The 24,591-nt window shown below is 39.7% G+C and overlaps 1 pseudogene; it reads left to right on the forward strand.

Annotated features, from left to right (window-relative positions):
- The first annotated feature begins 15,858 nt into the window (after positions 1-15,858).
- LOC115870997 lies at positions 15,859-16,661 on the forward strand (annotated as a pseudogene).
- The last annotated feature ends 7,930 nt before the right edge of the window (positions 16,662-24,591 follow it).

Genomic DNA, 24,591 nt, shown 5'->3' on the forward strand with positions numbered 1-24,591 from the left:
TTCATTCTTCTAATTAAATGTCAGCTCCTCAGAGAGACCTTTTTCCTCTCCTACCTATAACAATCTTCTTAGCCTCCAGTTACTCTCTTCCTTTTCCTACTTGTATTTTCTTTTTTGCTAGCATTTAACACCATGTGGGGTTATTGATTCTGTTTATATGTATCTATTTTTTAATAAAATATATGGTAGTTAACAGCAGCAAATGTTTATTTTCTGTAACTGCAATATGGCAACTGTCATGCAGCAAATCGTATTAATCAAATAAATGGATGGCGGCTACTCCAAACACCTCTTTCCTTTCTAGCCGCTGTCTGGTATGTGGTACCACTTCCTTGTCTACTCTCCAGAGCCTGAAAGCTCCATGTATTCTTGGACCCTGTCTCCCTCCTTACCCAGATTCAAAGACTCATTCATTGTGTTTCTCCTTCCCAAATAATTTCGTCCTCCTTCTCCCAAGGCACTATCTTGTGAGTGTATGTCAGCATTTCTCGGTTTGAGGTTTTGTAGCAAATACCTAGGAGCCCGGGTCATGTAGTGGGTTACACATTGGCCTGCTAACTCAAGGTCAGTAGTTCAAAACCACCAGCTACTGCACAGAAGAAAGATGAGGCTTTCCACCCTCATCAAAATGAACAGTCTTGGAAACCTTCATCCCTAGTTGGCAGAGTTTGAGGAGTTTTGTTTGCTTGTTTGTTCCCTGTTTTTGCGTAATTTTTTTAACTGATCTCCCTATTTCTGGATTCTCTCTCCCTCCCTCAACTCAATGATCTACTTTTAAATTGAAAGTGTTTTGTTTTTGAATGTACTTTGCAAACATGTTCAAATACATGTCCTGCGTTAAAGACCCTGCTGTCTTCACATATCGCAGAGGGTGAAGTCAGATGAGGTTTATTCCACCTTGCAGCCATTATCCCACCAGGGACATATGGTAGTTATATAATCTGTTGTCAATTTGAGACTTAAGAGTGAAGGGGTGGAGTTTAGCCTGTCAATCAGGTGGCAGCTTCATGACCTCATTTGGAGGCACTGAGGAGATAGCTAGCTGGAAACAGGACTCACAGTCACTCCCTGCGAGTCATTCCTGACCACTAGACACATGGAGCTATACTAGAGCACAGGAACCACGTGGAGACCCACGCCAGTGCTGAGATGCTTCCAATGCCACTGGATCCACAAGACATCCCACCCACTGTCCTGTGATCTTCCTGAATTTGGCATAATTGCATGCGTTTTATGAATCAGAAGAGGACTTCATAGATTGGTATGGGACATATGGGCTAATATCAGACTTATAGAATTGATCTAGACTGGACTAGGATGTTTTCTCAGTACTAAATTGCTCTTATATATACAGCTCTTTCTTATACACGAGTGTCTATGAATTTGTTTGTCTAGACCACCCAGACCAACACAGGCCCTCTTATCATCATCCTTTCAGACCTGATGCCTACCTAGACTTAGGGATTTAACTTTCCTAGAGATGCTGTTTCATCTCTACATGTTTTTGTGTGCATGTGTGAGCAGGAAGTCTGTTTTCCTGTGAGTAATCTCCTCTTGCAATTTGCTCCTCCTATAAAACTCCTTTCCAGCTTATGAGAAACTACCTTTGATCCTTTTTCTTACTCTTCAGGAACTCTGAGTTACTCTCTTCGGTATTGTGTATATATATATTACTGTTGTAGACAGTACATATGTATTTGGTACATATTCCTATTTATTTGCTTAAATGTTTGTCTCTCCTCCCAACCTGAGGTGGAAACAGTATTTTGTTCCTCTCTTAATCCTCTACGTGGAGTCTCAGTGGTGTAGTGGGTTACGCAACTGACTGCTATCCTCAACATCAGCAGTTTGAAACTGCCAGCCCCTCGAGGGGAAAAGATGAGACTTTTTATTCTGGTGAAGATGTCCCATCTAGGAAACCTGCAGGGTGGGTCATTCTGTGTATAAGGTTGCTCGGAGTTGGAATCAACCTGATGGCAGTGGAGTTTGGGTTTGGATTTTGGAACCCTCTATGTGACAATCTAGAACAGATGTGGAACACAGCGGGCTCATGAATAAAGACTACTTTACTTTCATAAACTTGTGCCATTCATAGGTTAGTTGTTTTCAAATAACAATTCATTTTAATAAGTTCATTTTTAATATTATCTATACCTCACATCCTTGGTCTTGTAAAATAATTCTGTTGCTGGGGAGAGGGTAGCTGAAAGATGCTCTTTAATTTTACAATACGTTGTGTTGAAAAGTACTTCTAACTAGAAATCAGAACAGTGGAATTGTCACAATAAGAAAGTACATGTAGGAGGGAGGAAACATGATAAGAATAGAAGAGGCACAGGTACATTCATTGGTAACTACTTTAAACAAGTCAAATTGATATATATTAAATGGCTTAGTACAGCAATGAAAATATTACATGGTTTCAACCTCCTTGTTTAATACCTACTGTCCATTAAGGACCAAAAATCATGCATGAATATCCCCTCCTCCACCCAAAACTGATGACCAAGACTTGACGAAGAAGGAGATGGCTTCTTTCTACACAGCCAAAGCAAGCCAAATCTTTGCTGAGCTGGCAAGTCCACTAGACCAGAAGCTACAAGAGTCAAGGTCAGTAACTACATTCTAGAATATTGGCCTCATGGACAAGTTTTAACTTCTCTGAACCTCCACTGCCAATTCTGTAAGGCGGGGAGATGACCTGGGCCTTCCTTACGTCCTATGGCCATTCTAGTGAGGTTGAAGAGCCAGGTTTCCAAGTCAGATCAGGTGGCTTAGATTTCATTGTGTCAAGATCTCTCTGATTACTTCAACTCTGCAAGTGCAGCTCCTTCTGCTTATATGGCCTTGCCTTTCCCCTGCTCTTCATTGCAGATGCAGATGAAAAACATTAGCAGAAAGCTTTCCCTTACAGCTCAGGCAAGGCTGGACATGTCTTTCTCGTTTCTTTTCTACAACGTACTTGTTCACATGTTTGTCTTCTCTCAGTAGACAGTGCACTGCTGGATCTCACTGCTCAGTCATGGCATACTACCACTGCTAGATAGGTATTGAATAAAGAGAACCAGATATTAGAATACCCTCCTGCCCTAAAATCAACAACAGCAAAACCAACCAAACAAAAAACCCTAAGTAATTAAAGAAACAAATATTTTTATTGTTTCTGGGTATTTAAAATAACTTTTATCAGTATATGTGAGGGTCTTTTCTTCAGATTTTGAAAAGAAGGAGATATAGAACAGATACAAGTACATATGTATCGTTTTAAATTTTCTCCTGCACTGATACCCATCCCCCCAGAAAATGTGTGTGTGTTTCACCCTATGTTCTATCAAGCCCATCGGTTTTCGCTCACAGAGAGAATTGTGCCTAGTTTGCTATGAATGGACAAGAGTATCCCCTGGACTGTTTATATCAGAAGTTAGAGGAGCAAACATCTCATTTCACAGTTTTCTGAATTTGGGTCATAATAGTAGCATTATCACCAAGACAACAGAGATCTGAGCAGTGAACCTCAACAATGGGAGAATCTATTTTCAGAAGCTACATATTTGGAAAGTACTTTACTGAAGTTCTCAGACAAAATAGGAAAATTTCAGAAATCACTTGGAATGACTGCTGGCAGGATGATTGGAGACATATTGGGATAAAATATGGATATTCCCATCTCAAAAGAAAGACAAGGATAATAAGAAAACTTGTAATCCTGTAATATTTTGAAAATGGAGAAACATTCAGCCAGAAGAGAGTTTAGACTTTTGTGAATACAAGATTATAAAATAGAATTATTGGGGTAAAATTATATCTAGGTATATTCTAGTCAGGGTCCCTTCTAGTCTAGAAAGGAATAAACTTTCTTGGCTATATTTCCATAACACACTAAAAGGTTTACATCAACCAATACACAAAGATTAGACTGATATGGAGTTATAAGTAGATACCAAGTGCAGCAGACACTTTTATGTCGACTTAAAGATGTATAAAAGTGGAGGTGTGAAATCCAACCTGTCAGTAAAGTTACAGCCTGAAGCTTGCTCCCTGCGGGGTGGCCTTCTCATAAGGAGGACCCTGGTGATTGCTCTTTCTCCCTACTTGCCTGCTAAGTCTGTGCTACCGACCCTGAGAGCTGCTGGAACCCTGCCTGTTTCCACAGACCGTGGGTCCACCTGACTCTGCCCCCACTGGCCCATGGTCTGCCTGCATTCTGCCTCATTGCATGTGGCTATGTGAGTCTGAAGAGGGACTTATGAACTAGTATCAGACGTATGGACTGGGTGTGGCTAGTTGACATGTAATTACTTCTTGATATTAAGCTCGAGAGAGAAAGAGAGTCACTGGATTTGTTTTTCTACCTAACCCAGTCTTACACACCAGGTAACAAATATATCATTTCATTTCATTTTCATTTAATTCACTATAATCTAAAATACTTGAGTATTATTATTACAAGTGAGATTTGATGAGAATTTTAAAAACTTAGGAAACAAGCCCAAGTGGCAGAGAAAGATTTGAACTCTTATGTACCTGGTAACAAAATTTTCTTCTGCCTTTTATTCAGGTGGTTCTTAAGCACGGGGTTATCATTGACTTGGTAGTAAAACAGACAAGATTCAGGAAGGGTGGAAGCTGAATTTCTTTGAGGCTATGATTCTACAACTCGATGCAAATGGCTGTAAGCCAGTGGAACCCACGGACAGGTTTAAAATATTAAAAAATACCATTTGGGGTATTTTTGTTTGAAAATCTGATGAAAGGAACAAACTTTCTCCCCAGAATAAATTAACTAGATGCATATCCACAACGCTTTACCTTTGAAAATAAAGGTGTCCATGGGCATCCCCAAGCCCATTCACAAACATATTGTGTTTATGCCTTACTGATCTTAACCTTTTTCAAAGACTTCTTAAATATTCAATTTTTGGTTATCCCATAAATATTCAACCTTTAAAAATCTGATGTTTTGATTTGAAAGAAAACATTGATTTGACCTCTAGGTAGCTAAGAGCACCTTATGATTTGCATTCTATCACTGTATACTTGAACCTGATTATTTTAAGAAGAAATTTATAATTGTTTTTGTGTTTTTCCTAGCAACCTCTACCTTCTTGAATATCTAATCAAGCGTTATTTAAAAAGAAAATGTCTCATTTATTTTAGACACCATATATGTAGATGTTTTTATTCATATATTTTATGTTATTTCATGATATAATTTTCCTTTAGAATAATTTCACTTATTCAGAGTTTTTCAAGATAAATGAAATGCTATCTACTAATTATAAGATTGAAAATTTCTGATTGCTAAAGTGGTACATTTTCAGTGACAGATACCTGAAAGATCACTTAATAGCTACTCATGGAACACATCTGACAGTTCAGGTGGCACAGATATTGACATATTATATACATGTTTACTTTAATCAATTCTTACTAAAATATTCCATTACTTTCTTCCATATGTGACTTAGTCACTATTTTATATAATCTCAGAGTTGCATAGAATAATTGTGGCTAAAAATGATAGTTGATGTTTATGAGTCAATCAAGAAAATATGTTATTCATGTGTACAATTTGAAGAAGAAAATATAACACCCTGCCTTCTCTGGACTCTTCCAGTACCCGGCACAGATTTTTATATTCTGTGACCACAGTTAACAGTCATTCACAGAATAAGATCAAGCTGGATGTAACCCACTAAGCTCCAATACTTTCCTCTCTCAGAGAGGATTTATCCCATGGAACTCCAATACCATTGAGCATTTCCAATCCCTAACAAAGCCTCTTACTGAACTTTATTCCTAATGACATGGTTCATCGCTGGAGCTCAATTTCCTTCTGAACCACAAAGGGACTAAAGACACTAAAATAGACTATCGGCTTGCAGATGTGCTAATTGTAACATCCTGGGTAAATTACATAATTTCCTTAAGTCTCATATGCAATTTGGGAATAATAATAATACTTTATACAGTTGCTGTGAATTTTAAATAAGATATGAGTATAAAGTGCCACATGATATGAGCTCAATATGCTGTGGCTATTACCACAGCATAAATGTCTTCCACAGGTTGCATCATTTTACAGAAGAGTAAAAATGAATGGACTTGAATTTCAAAATGATTCTATAGCTCCAATAATTCTTACATTTTTTTATTGATCTACTTTTAGAGGTGAGTGTAAATTTTAGAGAGGTGTGCTATCCAAACATTAAGCAGGGTTAACTAACATGGCTCGCTCTGAAAGGATTATATTTTGATTTACATATTCACTGCGGCTAGTGCCTTGAACCATTTCCCAAATTAAAAAATACATAAAATTTGTTAATATGCATAAGAAATTTATCCATCTAGCAGTGCCAGTGTTAGTTTCCTTATATAGTAGAAAGTATGAAACCACTTTTGGCTGAAATATTGGTCCTCACTGCACAGGACAATTTTTAACATTTCAAGAGACAGTTTTACAAGCATCTTGAGATAGCAACAGTGGGAAAGCCCATATTGTTACAGATGTCATGGCTGTAAATAACAAAGTAAAAGCAAATAATTTTCCGAATTGTAATAAAAGTAATTTCTTTAGTGTTAACTGTGATCCCAACTAATATAAACTAATCTCTAAATAAGTTGAAAATTTTTACCAATTAAGCTTTTAAATGCAGAGTATAGCCCAAAGAAAACTGAATGCACTCAGAACAAATTCATGTAGAGATAAGAAACTAATTTACTGGACTAGACAGATAAAGAATTAATCTATAGATATAAAAATATATGTACATAAATAAATTCACATAAGCGCACATACTACATATACATTTATATACCAATCTACCTACTTACCGACGTACCATCTGTGTATAGGAGGAGGCTTCTAAAAGTTCATGGAAAGACAAAGTGAAAATAATGGATTTTTCAGTGAACTTTGGGAAACCTCCTCATACATAAAAAATACAAAAGATATACACTAGTTTCACTTGTTAAAACGCTAGATATATATGAACTCACTGCCATCAAGTTAATGCTGACTCTAAGGGCCCTGAGACTGCAATTGTTTATGGGAGTAGAAAGTCCAGTCTTTGCCCCTTGAAGTACTGGTGGTGTTAAACTTCCAACCATGGGGATAGCAGCCCAATGCATAACCACCACACCAGCAGGGCTCCTTGAATATATATGAGGTTATGGAAAAAAGCAATGCCACTGGGATTCTAGTCAATACACACATGGGTTTATTCCAAACAAAGCGAGTCTCTGTGACTAGTGGTTGGCTGCAGGCACGTTTTCTCTAATACATTTGTCTCATTTAGTTAAAAGTTGACAGATAAGCTAAGAAAGTGGTGGCAACTGATCTGGGCATCCCCAAGTGGTATTCTTAGTAGATTTTCTCAAAGGATACAAGATAATCATCAGTGCTTATTAGGAAAACGTTTCAAGCAATTGAAAACTGCATTGGTAAAGCCAGAAAAATTATGTCATTTTTTTTTCTGTTGTCACAAAACATCTACTCATTCTTCATGGATATGAAAGGCTATCCTATGAGAATTTCATTGGAAAACCTCCCCCATTCACTCTAAAAGCCTGACCTTATCACTTCATATTTAGTTTTTTCCCCAAAGTCCAAAAACACTTAAAAGGTATACAAACAAGATTAAGTGACTGCTATATTCACCCAGTAGAAATTATATCCTTCTTCAGGGAAGGAGTAGAGAAATGGAATACCAGCTTCAGGAGGGCACAGACACAGATGGAAGATATGCCAAGAAATAAGAACTTCATGTTTTCGAATTTTTGTTTCATAAAGGTTTTCTTGGCTTTTTAGCAATACTTCTGACTTTCCTTTGTAAATGAGCTGTGTGTTCTGTTGGACGTGAGAATTATATAGTAAGCATAAAGTTTTAGTGATCCAAAGCTCACTCTCAGCTAATAATGATGGAATAAATGCAACAGCATAAGCACCCCAAAATATACACACCCCTTGAACTTATCCACGTGCGATATCACTTTCAACTTGAAAGTACATGTCTGCATAGTCTGGTTCTAGGTTCATTAAGGATCGTAAGTTGATTCTGAAAGTCAAATAATTTACCTCTCTCACATTAATTATGTGGCAAAAAGTACCAAGAACAACTCTGAGAGCTTGAACATGAAAGTAAAAATAAAAAATAAACCAAAGGCACAACTATTCTAAAATGTCCAAATATACTTCCTGGAAGTGAACAACTGTATTTTGGGAAGGGTGGCATTAAGGAGTCTTGGTCATAAGAGATATTACACCTGGTCCATTGAGTAAAAACAGAAACTGGCTCAGGTATCTGAATGCACACACTTCTGAGGAGGATGTCAAAGACCCCACTTCTCAGTGAATAATAACAGCACCTTTCTGTTAACATTTCAAGATCAAGGAATCGCCTTGGGAGGTCTTAGATCTAGAGGATTTGAAAGAGTATGGAGGAGAGGAGGGAATCAGAAACAGGATGGGAGGCCTGGCCCCCAGTGAGAGCACATAGGCCCCCTCTAATAGACTATGTGGTTGCCACTTTTTTCACTGTGCTCCAATTCTCTGCCCAATATTAGTAGCTTTCTCTGCCTGACCACTAATCTTTTATGCAAAGAAAGGACTAAAGATAGTCACAATCATGACTCCAAAAGAAATATTCATTTATGGCCTTCCCACTTGTGCCCCTATATGCCCATAATGGATGGACACAAAAGGCCTCATTACCCCTGTACCTTTGGATAGTACTTTTGGCAATCCAATCCAGTCCATTCAAAAGACAAGAAGGTATCAGAATAACACAGAGAGCAAGGTGTCTCAAGTGCAACACCTCTGAGCTGCTGCAGCACCTCAAGGGACACGTGAGAGGATTATTTGCTGCTGATGAAAACTAAGGATTAGGTATTCTTATTTCATCCCATCATAAGGTGTACTTATAATTTAGACTAAAATAATAAATGTTTCTACCAAAAAGGGGGTTCAATGATGAACCTCTTGACAAGTCAAAGGAAACGCTGCTCCAGCAGAGCCACCAGGGCAGCACAGACACTCAGGTAAGATAGACGACCTCCGACGATGGGCAACCTGCGATCAAAGTGAACAAAGGGTGAGGTTTCCTCAATATTAAAGATCCTTGAAGCAAGAGAGTGAGGACATACTGTAACGTAATGAGATGGCCCCGAAGCAAAAGTGGATGAATCAAAAACTATTGCTACAAAGACTACTTTATGGGACATGATCCATGACTGACACTTTTCTCACTAACTCTTAGGTTATCAATTCACTGAAAAAGGCAAAGAGTAATTCAGGACCAATAAATTGTATCCAGATGCCTTACAGGTTGTCAAACATTCCCACAAACAAGTTTATATTTATAAATTCTTGAGTAAAATAATCCTTTAAGCTATCAGCCTTAGAGGCGCCCTTAGCGAACACTTCTGGTCAAGAGACTAGGGTCTTGAACCATGATAAAGTGAACTGACTCCCAATTTCCCTTATTAAAGCATAAAAGTAGTTTCAAGTATATAATTTGAATACCAATTCTACCTTGCTCATCAGAGTCTCTTCTGGGTTACATTTTAATTTATCTTGAAGAAAACCACTTAGCCTGGGAAGATACAGACACACATTCACATATATGGAAAATGAGGCATAATTTCCTCATTCAAAGTCTGCCAGCTTGCTAATTGCACAGTTGGAAATACAACTCATCCTCTGACTCAGAGACTCTGTAGTGTCTATAGATGACCCAGCATTAATATTTTCCTAGCAAGAAGATGAATCGTACCAAAGAGCAAATTTACATAGAAACAACAAAACAAGTAATATTGAAATAGTTTCTTCAGATTTTTTGTATCATGTATATATGTACACGCACACTTCTTCTAAGGAAAATGTCTCTCATCTTGACCTGTATAGTCATGGGTGGCTTGTGGTTATATGTACACATGAGCAGAGGTGGGAATGACCTCAATGGATGTTTCTTTTAGAGTCACGAGAGCGGCATTTAAAAAATTCTTTTTACTGGGTTAAAAACCAAAAACTTCCTGACCAGGGAAAAGAAGATATTACTAAGGAAATTAAGATGGTGGAGGTGTATGTTGCCACATGCTAATCTGTGTTTTCTTTTAAATGTATGAAAAATACCAATTGTAATATAGCTGTGTTAACACTAAATGCTTATTTTGCTAAAAAAAGAAAAGTAGCAAGTACTGAAAGCTCCGTGGGAGTGCTCCCTTCACCTAAAGTGCTTTACTCACAAAACAAAGGTTGTAAACTATACGTTTTGGCATTCAAATGAATGGAATAAACACTATTAAACTCTGTGAAAAAAAACATGAAAAATAAATGGACTATTTCACTACTTCATTCCACTTTACTGATACGAAGCTGCCCATTTTAACACAGACGACGTATAACTCAGATGATTGCCTACAAAGAAGTACAATCAAGGAAGGCAGAAAAAATAACTTTTCATTTGTTCATGAGCAGATGAAAACATCTTCTTTTTTTTTCACCTCCAAAGTTCCTAGCAACATACTGTATATACTTGTGTATAAGCCGAGCTTTTCAGCACATTTTTAAAGCAGTTTGTGTGGTAAAATTAGGTGCCTTAGCTGATATATGGGTTGGCTTATACTCGAGTATATATGGTAATGGAATCCAGGTGAAGCCAAGTTCAAAACCCTTATAAAAGTCCTAAGTAGCTTTCTATCTACCAAAAGTATTTATTTGACAGGTGACATTCCTGTGATGTAGACAGCTCCCAACGGAAAAAATTAAATCCACTAGAAAATATGTTTCTAAGAAATAATACATGTGCATGTGGATATAAAAGGGAAATATAATACATAGAAAAATTAGCTTGGGATTATCTAAAAGTTTAAGTTCTATAATATGTGACATGATTATAATAACGAGAGATAAGTGGACTCAAATGAAGATGACCCGTGAATATGCGCAAATGTGACACTGCATTGAACAAAGAGGCCCTGTGGAGGGTCTAGGCTCGGCTCCAGGCTAGGTCCATGACAGTCATTTCTCTGCAGCCCCCTGTCCTCGTCTTCAGATTGTGGCTGTGCACTTGTGCCATGAGGGATCATGAGACTACGCGAGGGGTATAAGTGGAAACATGCTGGAAAAGTTGATGATAACGAATAAAATCATACAATTATGTTTATCCAGGTCTTGCTATTTAACTTTTGAGCCAAATTAATATAGGGTACCATTCAAGCAGTTATAGCTGAAGTCTTTTCTCAAATGTCAGCAAACTTTTATCAAGAACATGGATTTTCAGTGATTGCAAAGTTGAGGGAAAAATTGTTTTAAAAAGTCAATTGGAGTTGGTGGCCCTTCTCTTGAAACCCAACTCCCTTTTTTTCAGGATATCTTCAAAGATGGCAATCTGCCTCAGGAACATGTCATAATAGGTTCTTAGCTCTGTAGGCATAGTGGTATTTCTAATGCAAAACTAATTAGAGACGCCCACAGCACAAAATCGTGAACATCTCTCCACGCTCTGGAGTGTGAAATGCACTCCGAGTACGTCGTGGCTGCTGGCTCCCTAGCCTTTCTCTCACGAAAGCCCTCTTCCAGGGCTGGCCACCAACAGTTCTCATTTCCCTGCAGGAAGCCAAGCTTCTCAGGCTCTTAGCAAATGTTATGCACTGCTGATACTGCTACTCTGCCCTGACCGCCCTTGCCTTCCTGGTTCACACAGAGAAACTCTCACTTCTATTTCAAGTTCAAGTTAAGTGTTGTTGCCCCATCTGCTGTCCCTCTTGCCCTGAATGGTCACTTCTTCCTCTGTGCCTACATTATGTCCTGGAAAAGGAAATACTCCAAGAACTTCTAACACAGTATTAGATTTAAACTCATGTTAGCAATATATATTCTAGAGTTAGAACATGTTTCACTCTAACATAATGTCTACCCATTAAGTGACCCTGCATAATATACTTACTTATTAAAACCTCAGTTTTACTTTCTGTAAAGTAAGGTTAGTAATAAACTGAATCCAAAGTGTTAAATGCAAAAAATATATGTGGTTTATTTAGTATAATCCCTAGCCTTATAAGATTTGTTTAGGGTAAAAAAGAGACCCTGCCTCAAATATAGTTTAAGGAGAACATTTATTAAGTCCTCAAAGAGACAGAGGTGACACAAAGACATAGGGTCATCATCCAGATGAGGGAGGCCATAACAGGAGATAAAAATGGCATCCAGGGATTTGTTGCTCTACCAAGTGTTATAAAGAGCAAGGTGGGCAAAGGAAACTCACAAAAGCATCAATACAGCACAACCACACATGGGATTACAGAAGCGGAGACAGGACCATGATTGGGACACTTACATCTTTAGACAGAGGTGTTTACAAGATTGGCACTGGGTCTTGTGAACCTGGGTCAAGACTGACGGGATGACTCATGACTGTGTGACCCACACTGAACGGTTTCCAGGATGGTGACTTCCATCAAGGACACACCTAGGCAAGCCCCCTAAGAGGGCAGGCCAAGGAAGGATGGAGGCAATTCATCCTCCAAGGCATTCCGCCTGAGGGTAAAGTGACCTCCATCCTTGGCTAAGGATCAGAAAGCATTCAATGGAGGCTCAATCAATGTGGTGACTGCAAATGGATTCTGGGTTGCCCCTGCCATCCACCATCCTTCGCAAACCTAGGTGTCAGAATTAAAGCTCGACTCAGATATAAGTAGTACTAATAATGCTTGCTGGTAGGTAACTATCATGTTAGCACCTATAATGATACTTTTGCTGTTTATATGACAGTGTTCCCTTATAAATCTGAGAATTGCTTCACAGCAGATATAATATCCATTTTATCCAAGTCCTTTATGTACAGTAACAGGCTACACCAGTAGTAATTCTTTTTTTAAATGGTACAGCAATATTTGGCACATTTACTCTCAGACACTCACATGTTCTATTTGGTAAACCTGAGCGGGGGCAGGCTCGGGAGCTGAAGCTATGTTCCCCTGATTGTCTTGTCAATGGGTGTCTGGTCAGGTTTGGCCAGTGAATGGCTCAGTCTACTAAGTACCTCTGCTTCTGGGATCCAGTGACTTCGTCTCTGCTCTTTCAAATTATTGCTCAGCCCTACACAATTACACAGCGTCTTGTGGCTAACCTTAGGTTTGTTTCACCTCTTCTGGAATAGTCTTTTTGCCCTTCTTTCTAGGTCTAATTGTTCATATCAAATTCCAGCCTATGCGATCATGAGCTGTCGAAGTGATCAGGTATAAGGCATCATCAGAATAAAAAAATCTTACCATAGTGAATGATGGGGGGAGTGCGGAGGGGAGACCCAAAGCCCATTAATAGGCCACTGGAGATCTCATTGCAGACGGGTCTCGAGGAGATGAGTCAGTCAGGGTGCGATGTAGCAATGATGAAAAATACAACTTTCCTCTAGTTCCTAAATGCTTCCTCCCCGCCCCCACTATATGAATTTTACCTTGCAAGTCTGGCTAGACCAGAGGATGTACACTGGTACAGATAGGAACTGGAAATACAGGGAATCCAGGGCAGATGATCCCTTCAGGACCAGTGGTGTGAGTGGCGATACTGGGAGGGTAGAGGGAGAGTGGGTTGGAAAGAGGGAACCGATTACAAGGAACTATACATGACCTCCTACCTGGGGGATGGACAACAGAAAAGTGGGTGAAGGGAGACGTCGGACAGGGCAAGATATGCCAAAATAACAATTTATAAATTATCAAGGGCTCATGAGGGAGCGTGGAGGGAAGGGAAAAATGAGGACCTAATGCCGGGGGCTTAAGTGGAGAGGAAATGTTTTGAGAATGATGAGAGCAATGAATGTACAAATGTGCTTTACACAATTGATGTATGTATGGATTGTGGTAAGAGTTGTATGAGCCCCTAATAAAAAGATTTTTTTTTAAATTCACCATATTAGATTTCTTCTGCTGTTTTATCTCACAGAAATGTCTCTCTGGCTGACCCAAGATTTTTTTTTTTTTTTTGGTACAATGAATAGAGCAAGTTTGTCTTTTGTTTTGCTTTTTTTAAAGGAATGGAGATGACTTTTATAGTCATAGAGACCCACAAAGCTTAAGAGGAGATAACATTATTTGCTCTGGGTTCTTGTGTAAGATCAAGGAAAATCCTGTACATAAAAGCATTTTAAAACTATGAATTGTTACAAAATACAAATTTTCGTTATTATTTTTTAATTACAAATGAGCAACCTAGCTTCCTTGTTTTATAGGAGCAATTTTTCTTTCCTTTTTGAAGGAGCAATTTTCTGAAAATACTAATATCTTCCAATGACAACAGGCCTGTAACTTACATGGCGAATAAAGGGGGACACAAAGTCAAATTGGCCACTAAATCAGATGTAAGAGGAATTCTATTCACAGATATTGATGAAAACAGTGAAATTTATGTTTTTACTGAAGGCGAGTCGCTACTTGGAAGATAGTCGTTTTAGACTGCACTGTCTTAATTTTGCAAGTCAGCATTCATATGATCATCCATTAAAATTCATGCCATGATGGATAGTATTATCCATATATTAGAGAAGCAAAAAAAATAGTAAACTATAAAAGCTAACAGCAAATCCTTGCACAATAAATGAAAAATTTAGGTAAATTTAAACTTTGTATTAATTAGAATTTTTCACAATAAAAGTTAAGTGATTGCTAAAAATATTACTTTTAAAAATCATTGTCTTAGTTACCAAGTACTGCTATAGATAACTGAAACACAAAATCTAAAAAAAAATATTTTTTTCCCAGTTTAACCAAACCAAACTCATTGCCATCAAGTCAATACCAACTCCTAGTGACTCTATGGAACAGTCCATGTGAGCTTCCACGGTTGTAAAGCTTTATGGGAATAGAAAGTCCTGGCTTTCTCCTTCAACATCACTGGGGGTTTTGACCTGCTGACAGTAGGGATCACAGCCCAAGGCATACCCACTACGCCACCGGGTTTCAGAGTGGTGGCTCCATGGCTTTCTCTGTGGGCTATGGAAGGAGGGCCTTTGTGCCTTTGACTTTCTGCTGCTCTGCTCTTGGGTGATCTTCATGTGGCTCAGCTTCTCTGTTCTGCAACTCCGCTTCTCCTTGGGTTAGTTTGATCGCTTTTATATTCCTCTTTTATATAAAGAGACTATAATAAGACACACCTTACACTAATTAAGCCTAGTTAACATAACAAACACAACCAACTCCAAAGCATCATCCTAACTACAGGCATAAAACCAAAACCAAATCCACACCATGGAGCAGAATCTCAAGAATAGAGTCTCCTGGACTAGAGTTGCATCAGGTTTCCAAGGCTACCATCTTTCCGGAAACAGACAGCCACAACTTTCTCCAGTGGGGCTGCTGGTGGATTCCTAGGGCTGACCTATCAATCAGCATGAAAGTACTTGGCTACTTTGTCACTAGAGCCCTTCCTACAGTCAGTCACCTCATTCAATACCAACTCACAGTGACCCTGCAGGCCAGGGGAGGACTGGCCTCTGTGGTTTCCAGGGCCTCATCTTTCTTCAGCGTTTGAACTGCAGATCTTGAGGTTTCAAACTGCAGACCCGATGTGTATGTAACCTATACACCACCAGGGCTCCTCCTACAAACAGAGGTTTAGAATTTACAGTACACATTTGGGGGGGACATAATTCAATTTTATAGCAATCATAGTCCAAAAGAAGGTGTGTACTTACTAATGGGAGCCCAAGTGATGCTGTGGGTTAGATGTGTTAGGTTGCTAACCACAGGTGGGCATTCTGTGGGAGAGAGTTGAGCGAGTAGACACTCCTGCTTCTGGAAAGATTTACAGATGGCAGGGACCCCAAAATGACTGTGTCAGGTGGCTCTGCTGCTGTCACCATGCCACAAAACGAACATTATCGAGTTACACCGTAAGCACTATGGACATCGTTTGGATTACCATGAGAGAAACAGAAAAAGGACATGTGAGCGGCTCATGAATGTTCAAAGAAGGCAAAACCAATGATTGGGCCGAAGGCCAAGCTCTACCATAAGCAGTGTCATGCTGAGAAAACACAAATGGAAAAGACTATCAAGATGCGTGAAAAGAGAAACACCAAACAAAGAACGAAGAGAAGACCCCACAAGGTGCAGTGCCTGCCTACCTGCTGGACAAGGAGGGGTAGTCTCGAGCTAAAGTCCTTTCCAACATGATCAAACAAAAACAAAAAGAGAAAGCTGGAAAATGGGAAGTCCCTCTGCCCAAAGTTCATGCCCAGGGAGAAACTAAAGAGGAAAAAGAAGGAATGGAAAAGGATGGTTACTCAAGTTTGCTTTGTTGGGGATGGGTTTACATGGACACCACCAAAGTATGAACGATTCATCAGGCCTATGGGCTTACATGTCAAGAAGGCACATGTTACATACCCTGAACTTAAAGCTACCTTTTGCTTACCAATACTTGATGTGAAGAAGAACTCCTTATCCCCACTGTAGACAATGTTGAGTGTTATTACCAATGGAACTGTCACTGAAGTTAGTGTGAGCAAGCTGGGCCTGGTGACACAAGGAGGCAAGAGGATGTGGGGCAATATGCCCAGGTTCCCAACACTCCCGGAAGTGACGGCTGCACAAATGCAGCCCTACTGGTTTGCTGGCCCTTTCATCCCAGGACCCCCTTTATTTGGGAGGATGTCAGATGAATAAGGAAAACCACCATTCTTACCCTGTGTTTCTGAATCCCACCCAACAGTGTACATGTCTGACATTACCAAGAAAACTATTTATGAGAAAAACACAACATTAAAATCATCCAGTTGAAAAAGAAAAAGAGTTACAGACTGGGACATTTAAGGAGCAGGTCTACGCTATGTATCCTAAAGACGTTTCTTTGCGTGAGTCAGAATCATCTCCATGGCAGCGGGTTCCAGTTTTTGTGGTTAGGATTATTATGAGTAAGATGTTCTCATTTGGAAAATTGAAAAAATATATACAAGAATTCTGTGCTATTTTTGCAAAATCTCATGGATTTAAATTATTTGGAGTTTTTTTAAAATGCAGTGGGCCAGCTGATAATAGTTTTTGTTGTCAGTTGCCGTCAAGTTCAGTTCAGGCACATGGAGAATAGAAATGCTGCCCAGGGTTCTCAAGGCTGTGAGTTTTTGGAAGATCAGGAGGCTTGTCTTCTGAGGCACCTCTGAGTGGGTTTGGACCACCAACTTTTGGGCTACCTGTCCCATGCATAACTATTTGCACCACCTAGGAACTCCTAAACAGATTACTCACATAAAGAATCATGAAAGAGATGTCTCTAAAGTGAACCAGAGACATATTTAAGCCATAGGTGTATGAATGGATTGGAGACTCACACTGGATTCTAGCCACAATCTATGAAGAGTTAGACCCCCTTGCTATTTGGAGGATGTCAGATGAATCAGGAAAACCACCATTCTTACCCTGTGAAAGGATCACTGAAAGAATGGCATCTGGGATCTTAAAGGCTTGTCATCAAGAAAAGCAGCCATATAAGTGAAAAAGAATTAAGTCTATATGGAAGAAGCACATCAGCTTATGTGATCCAAGGATTGACCGGATAAATCCATATCGAAAAGAGGGAAAGGTATCAGAGCTTAAATTCTGAACACCCAGTTTGCCAAAGGCTATGAATGACAATGGATGCCCAATCAATTTTCAGGGTCCATGCATGGTTTAAGCCTCCAGTGAATATCCTTAGACCATTGTCCAGGTATGTGAATATTTTTGCTATCAGATAGAGAGCATTGTAAGGTTGATTACGGCAGATGTTTCACTCACTCACTGCCATGAAGTCAATGCTGACTCATAGCAACCACCTGTGGGTTTCTGAGATTTTAACTGTTTATGGGAACAGAGAGCCCAATCTTTCTCCATGAAGTTGCTGGTGGTTTTGAACTGCCAACCATGCAGATCCCACTCTTAACCACTACACCACCAGGGCTCCTTAGTTAGGCTTACATGTTACATCTCATCATTTGATCTCCCTCCTGACCCATTTTAAAACTGTTGTAGTTTTTAATATTTTCTGTTTTCTTTTCTACTGAGGTTTTTCTGTCTTGTTTGGTCATGGTTCTTGGCTTTTTGTTTATTGCCATCCTATTGGTGTTTTAAATGATTTTCTGTATATGAAATACAGGCTAAATAGATCTGTAGGGAGAGTCACTGGATTAATAATTACCTAGGAGCATGGCAGAGGCGGCTAGGGGGAATGGAGAGCTAACAATTTGTACAAAAAGAAAATGTTCTGAAATTGTGGTGATGAATTCCTAACTTTTCTTAATATAACTGAATGATCAAATTGTATGAAAAATGAATTATGTGCCAATAAAACATTTTTTAAGGATCCACTAACGAGATGAGAGTAAAATTTGAGAAAGTCTCAAAAGTATTGTCTCCATTCAATTGGAATGTATACGACTGCTATGTAACTAAGATACTCAGATGTTTTAATCACTAGACAGACATAGATTGCCAAGATAGTACGCATTGGTTGTGTTCCCATTGCCTTCCTGATTTTCTTTACTGTTTCAGAAATGGTCTGTGTTCCTTTCTGACCCATCTTCCATTTAGCTGAGGGTTCCGGGTCATTCAAACTCCCCTCTCCTGGTTAGTCCTTCCCTTGCCAGTACAAGGATGGTGAGTCATCGGCTCCTCCACACCAGCTTTCAAAAAGGCAGAGTATGTGTTCGTTTATGAGCCAAACATCAGATTTTGGGACCCTGTGGCCAGCTTGAGGACTCCAAGGAGCGGAAGCAGCCAGGGCTCCTTAGTGTGATTTTAGGTGTTATGTGCCATTTAGTATGATTTGGGGGGTTAGTTTTGGGGTCTGGAAACCCTCAAAATGTTTCTCTCTTTTTATTGATGATTACCTCTTTGCTGCATACCATTTCAGTTCATGAAAGATCTCACAGGAACACTCCAGTTTTGGATCGCATGGGAGATCTTTATTAGCTCACACAAATTTGGCAAGGGGTTGGCACATTGGAATCTGCTCCCGTACCCCGATGCACCACCTCCTAACCAAAGACTGGTGTGTCATTCCGACACACTGGGGCTCTGACTCTGCTTTCACACCAAGGAATGATATTAAGTGTGGCTCAACATCAGGTAAACCAAACGTTGGTAAATAGTTACTCAAATGGCAGCTCAGGTTTGTCAACAGTAGTGACTTGCCCTGTGTGCAGATGCAGCTGTACCACAGCGAGAAAGCAGGGTCCCAGATCTGCAGCAAGCCCATGCTGCTCAGGCAGAACGTGTCCGTGCTGGGGTCTCTAGGGAGGGGGCCTGAGATAGTGGGTGTTTGTGTGGTGACAAAGGGCAAAGGGATATATCTGCTCTAAATTCTTAGGCTACTTTCTTCCTACTGTGACTCTCTCTCCTGTAGATATACAAGTAGATACACATATGCACTCATAGACACAAACCCACACATATATATTTAGAGAAAAATTCTTAGCAGTCACCCTCGCAATCCAAAACCTGCAGAGTACATTATATAAAATACCCATACATTCTTGCCTCTAAATTATTTTTAATAACTAATATAATGGGATGCTATGTAAGTTACATTTTACACACCCTGTTGAGGGATAGCGACAATGACCACTTTGTTGGTTTCTAGAAGCTTTTTTTAAAAAATTCAATCCTTGACTAGTTTAATCTCCAGAGGAGTACCTAAATAGAAAGGCCCCAATGAGTGAACCCCCCAGCCCCACCCCCACATACTCTTTCTGTCATATCTTACCATATATATGTAGCTACATATACATAGACATGATTTAGAAATATATATGCACACATAAAGAATGGTGAAAAATACTGCTAAAGAATCATATTAGTCTTTCTTAAGCAAAAATATCAAACTGTGAAATTATTGTTTCTCAACCATCTCGCTAACCCTTCCCCAAAGAATTCTGCACTCTGATTTGTACCATGTCAAAATGACAGTTCAGCATCTTGAGGGCCTCAAATCATGTTCTTTTAAGTGTTCTTTGAGTTTGGGGAACAGAACGATGTTTCAAGGCGCAAATTTCAAGCTGTAGGATGGATGGGGTCAATTCTCCCAATGAGTTGCCCATGGAGAGCCCTGGTTACCCTTGAAGACTGAGCAAGGAAGCATATTGTCGTGATGGAAAAAGCATTCCCATGCACTTTCTTACTATCTCTTTAGCATAAGCCCCTGCAACCGTCCTGTGCCCCTCTGGAAGCACTATGAAGACACCCTTTGGGATTCCCCCAAAGAAGCCATCAACTTTTGAACTCATCTCTCTCCTTTCATTTTAACTGGCCCAGCAGAGGCACTTGGATTGGAACTTTCCCTTTTTCTGGTTTTTGGAAGGCACTCTAAGGGGACTCAGAGTCGTGGATGGTTGAGAAAAACTGTCAGTCGACCTCCACTGTGCACAGACAGATGTCTGCAAGGACCAGGTGCTTCCGGGAACTGCAACCCTACCAGCAATGTCTCTTGATGTTCAACTCTGGGTGTGTATGCATGTGCGTGTTTCACATTGTTTGATAACACGAGCAGGCCTTCAGGGGCCCAAAGTACTCATTTAGTAAGCAAAAGGTTTGTGGTTCAAGTGCACCAAAAGGTGCCTCAGAAGAAAGGTCTGGCAATCTACTTCGGGGAGATCACTGTCACTGAAAACCCTGTGGAGGACAGCACTACTTTAACACACACAGGTTGACTATGAGTTAGATTTGAGTCAACTGCATTTGTATTTGTACTCTTAATACATTGTGTATGTGGTCTCTTCCTGCCACTTCATCACTTACCGTAATTACTGAAGCACCTATGGAATGTCAGCTGCTATAAACATTACCATTGTCTCCTTTCTTCCCTGTAGGCTCATCTGCATTTGAAATCAGAAACAGGGTGCCCATTGGCTATACTGGACCTTTGGAAACCTAACTGAGAAACCAGGATCATACAATTTTGGTTAAGTCCAAGGCAGAAGTGCTTTCTCCGTTCCACCAGATGGCAGTCCCACATCAGGACGGATAAAGATGATGTTGGTGGGGGAATATTTGGGAAACAGAAGTATGCAATTCTGGTATATTTTGAAATGGGAAAAACTGACAAATATGCAGAATGACTCCCTACGAAATAAAATATAGAGGTTTTGTACAAACTCATCACTAGTGTTCTGAAAGAAAAAAAAATTAAGCAAACAATTGGAGCTGCCGAAATTAGAAAACAATATTTTGATGACTAACCTAAGCTTTTGCTACATGACGCAGCAAGAATGGAAAACAAATCTACCAAGCACAGAATGTGTTCAGGTTTGAGGTTGTAGTCACTACCAGCATTTGGTTTCTGTCCTAAATATGCCTCAGGCTTCCCAGCTAAAACTATTATAACCTTGTCATTTGGAAAATGGGCGTGACAACGCCTTGTCGGTACAATTAAATGAGATGGATACATGTACAGGAACAGGCTGTAAGAGATTGTATTTCTGCAGTGATAAAGGATTCTAAAAGTCGATTTTGCACAACAACATAGGGTATATGAACATTTTTCCATCTGTCATAGCAGCCTCTACCATACACAATAATAGAGAGAGTTCTTATCCAGTTCCCCTGGAAAAACCACTAACCTGGCTCTGTTGCCAAGTCATGCTACTTGCTAGCAGTGAATCTTGCTGATGAAATAGCATCTATTTCAGGATGGATGCAGCCTAATGTGACATCCATGTCAGTCTGGGGCCATTCAATAGACAAGAAGGGGTAAGTCTTCTTCATTGATGGGCTTCTAGCTACTGAAACTTGATGTTACACTGGCATCGATATCGATGGGATCTGTTGTTCATCATGTAAGGACATGCCAGATTACTAGGTTGAGGTTGGTTTTTCTTTACTTTGATGATTGAGATAGCATTTTCCCTTATGCTCCACACATGAACTAATATGAAATTTCACCTCAGCTTTCAAGGTGATGTTTTTAAGCACTCTGTGTACATGTCTATGTACAAATCCTCTGACCTTAGCTCATCTGTTCAAAGTCAGCTCTAAGCACCTTGAGAAATGAGTGAAATCTTTTCCTTGTAATACATGAGCGGGCTTCAAAACATTTCTGAATGGTTTTCCATTACCTTTTCATTCCATTTTTCCACAAACTTTTTGAAGCTCCACCATATGTCAAGCATATCATACAATATTCTTATTTACCAATTTTCTTAGCTCTAAGAGGAAGCAATTGATCCCACCAGCCCTTTGATCCCATGAGCAGTTTTCTAGAATCACATGCTTCCTTTTCAGTCATTCACCATCATTGCTCATGTGTCCAAAGAGATTCTACCTTCGCTCCTGTGACTTCCACCACAGAGAATTCACATTATCCCTGGCAGGGAATATGAATTAGAATTTTTGCATTCTAAAATAAATTGATTTTGTATAATAAAAGTACAGATGCATTCTGGGTAATACATGATTTAGGAATAAATATTTCTATATCCTTCCCAGAACTTTGGGTCAGGCATATTATTCTACTTATGAGTACAATCAATATATTAATGTGTACACATATTTTTCAATTGCATCATTGTGCACACAAACTAAGGTCAATTAACTTGGCAGAGTTTGCTGGCATTGGTAAAATTACTCCATCATTATGCTTTTAGAAATAGGAACATACTTACCATTCTGCATGAAGCACTGATAAATCATGTCTTCAATTTCCCCTGCACATAAAATGCACAAAGACTGCATTTTCCAGCAGTGGGATTGTATTATAACATAGAAGGCTATTTCACTTATTATGGATTCAAATTTGCAAAAACTCTCCCCTAAAATGTAGGTTTGCTAGACTGTTTTGCAATATATTTTCTATTATCAAGGAGCTAAATAGGTCACAGTTTTTTTTCTTTTTCTCCCCTAGCCCAAAGGCCATGTAGAAATTTGACCTAATTAAAGTTTCTGTAACGAGCTTTTTATTAATTTTTCCACTACTTTGAATTTTCCCTTAGTTATGAAGTGTAATGATTTTTTTCTGATTATTTCTTAGGAAAATCTTCAAGAAAGTCAAAGTAGATTAATAGCCTTACAAGCATCGGTAGCACCTAAGGACTCTGCCCTTTCATTGTGAGTTCCCACTGTAATCTGCAATATCAATTTTCTTAGCTTTGTTTACTTTCCATTACTCATAATTGCTTCTTTTAATTGGACCAAGCCAGCCTCATTGAGACCTCCCTTGAGAGTCATGTTGGCAGAAATGATTGGCAGCTCTCTCCCCCACACTAGGCAATCCTGAAATTGCAAATGTCAGTTAGCAGGTTTCTCTCTCCAGTGTTTGAGAGTAGGAGTCTGCATTTAACAAAAAGGAGTCTGGGTGCTCATATTTCTGAATAAATGCATAGGAAATTATGCATTAAAATTACTGAATCAAGGGGCTGAAAGGAACAGGGAGAGGTCATCCCTGCCTCAGACTTCAGGTTCCTCAGCCACCTTGGACAGGTAAAACAAAATGATTCTGTCTACCCAGTATTCCGTTGTCTATGGTGGAGGGTGAGAAAGGGCATCATTGACTAAATTTGCAAGAACTTTTTCTATCATGACTTCCTGCACTGAGGCTCCTGCTGGAGCTTCTCATCGGAAATACAAGTGACAGCACTCAGTCCCCTTCCTCCTTATCTCGCATGCCCAGTTAACATTGAGATGCTATTAAGTAGTGATAGATAGGGCAAAGGGAAGAAGGGACGCTGTAATTGGCAATAGAGAGTCTGTAGATGCCATGACCTCAGGATCCTGAGGATTCACTTTCTATGCACTAAACCTTGTCAGGAAAATTCAGAGCCACGTGGACAAATATCATTCTACATTGACCTCCCCCTCCGCCAACCCCCAACCCCCAATTCTCATTTACAAACTCACCACACACACACAAAAACACACAACTTAAAAAGCAATTTATAATTCAATGAAAACTATATGATTAAAATATCTTTTTAACAAATCAGCTGGGTGTTTTTTTAAAAGATACAACAAAAGGGAGAAACTGCATTGATAGCCTGGCTGTGCAGATTCAACATACATTGAGAAGAAGAGAGGGAGCAACGCCGAGTAAAGTCCCCATCGGTGGAGGCTGAAGCAGAGAACTTTTGGGGGATGTGGATAAGAGGATCTGTCTCCTACAAAACAGAGCCCTGGTGTTCCTCTGTTCTTTTCTAAAGGACATAAGGAAGCCATGGTTATGTTTTCTATTTGCCACTCGTCTCATGTCTTCTCCGTCGGTCACTGTTCTGAGTGCTTCTCAAATGTTATGTCTCTCATCTTAGAGGAGTATGCCAGTTGGGGGCCTCAATAACGCTTCCGCCCTGGGGGGGGTGTGTGTCTTTGTGCACAGGAATACAGCTCCTGCCATACCCTCTCCTCACTGCCTTCTCTTAGTGCCCCGAGAGTAGACCCTGCCCTGGTCTGACTCCCAGGTCATCGCCAGTGAATGCATGATCCCAGGGTCTTACGGATGCTTCCGGATGTGTGCAGACAGCCACTTCCTTCACCTGGTCCAGTCCAACCTGCCCTTCCATGTGAATTCATAAGGAAATATCCAAGGAGCTCCCTCTCCCTCTTTGGGTCCTCAGTTATCAGAACTCCTGTGGC

This window comes from Echinops telfairi, unplaced genomic scaffold (genome assembly GCF_000313985.2).
Source record: "Echinops telfairi isolate 266 unplaced genomic scaffold, ASM31398v2 ScPeMD7_3533;HRSCAF=4204_0, whole genome shotgun sequence".
In the NCBI taxonomy this organism is placed as follows: Eukaryota; Metazoa; Chordata; class Mammalia; order Afrosoricida; family Tenrecidae; genus Echinops; species Echinops telfairi.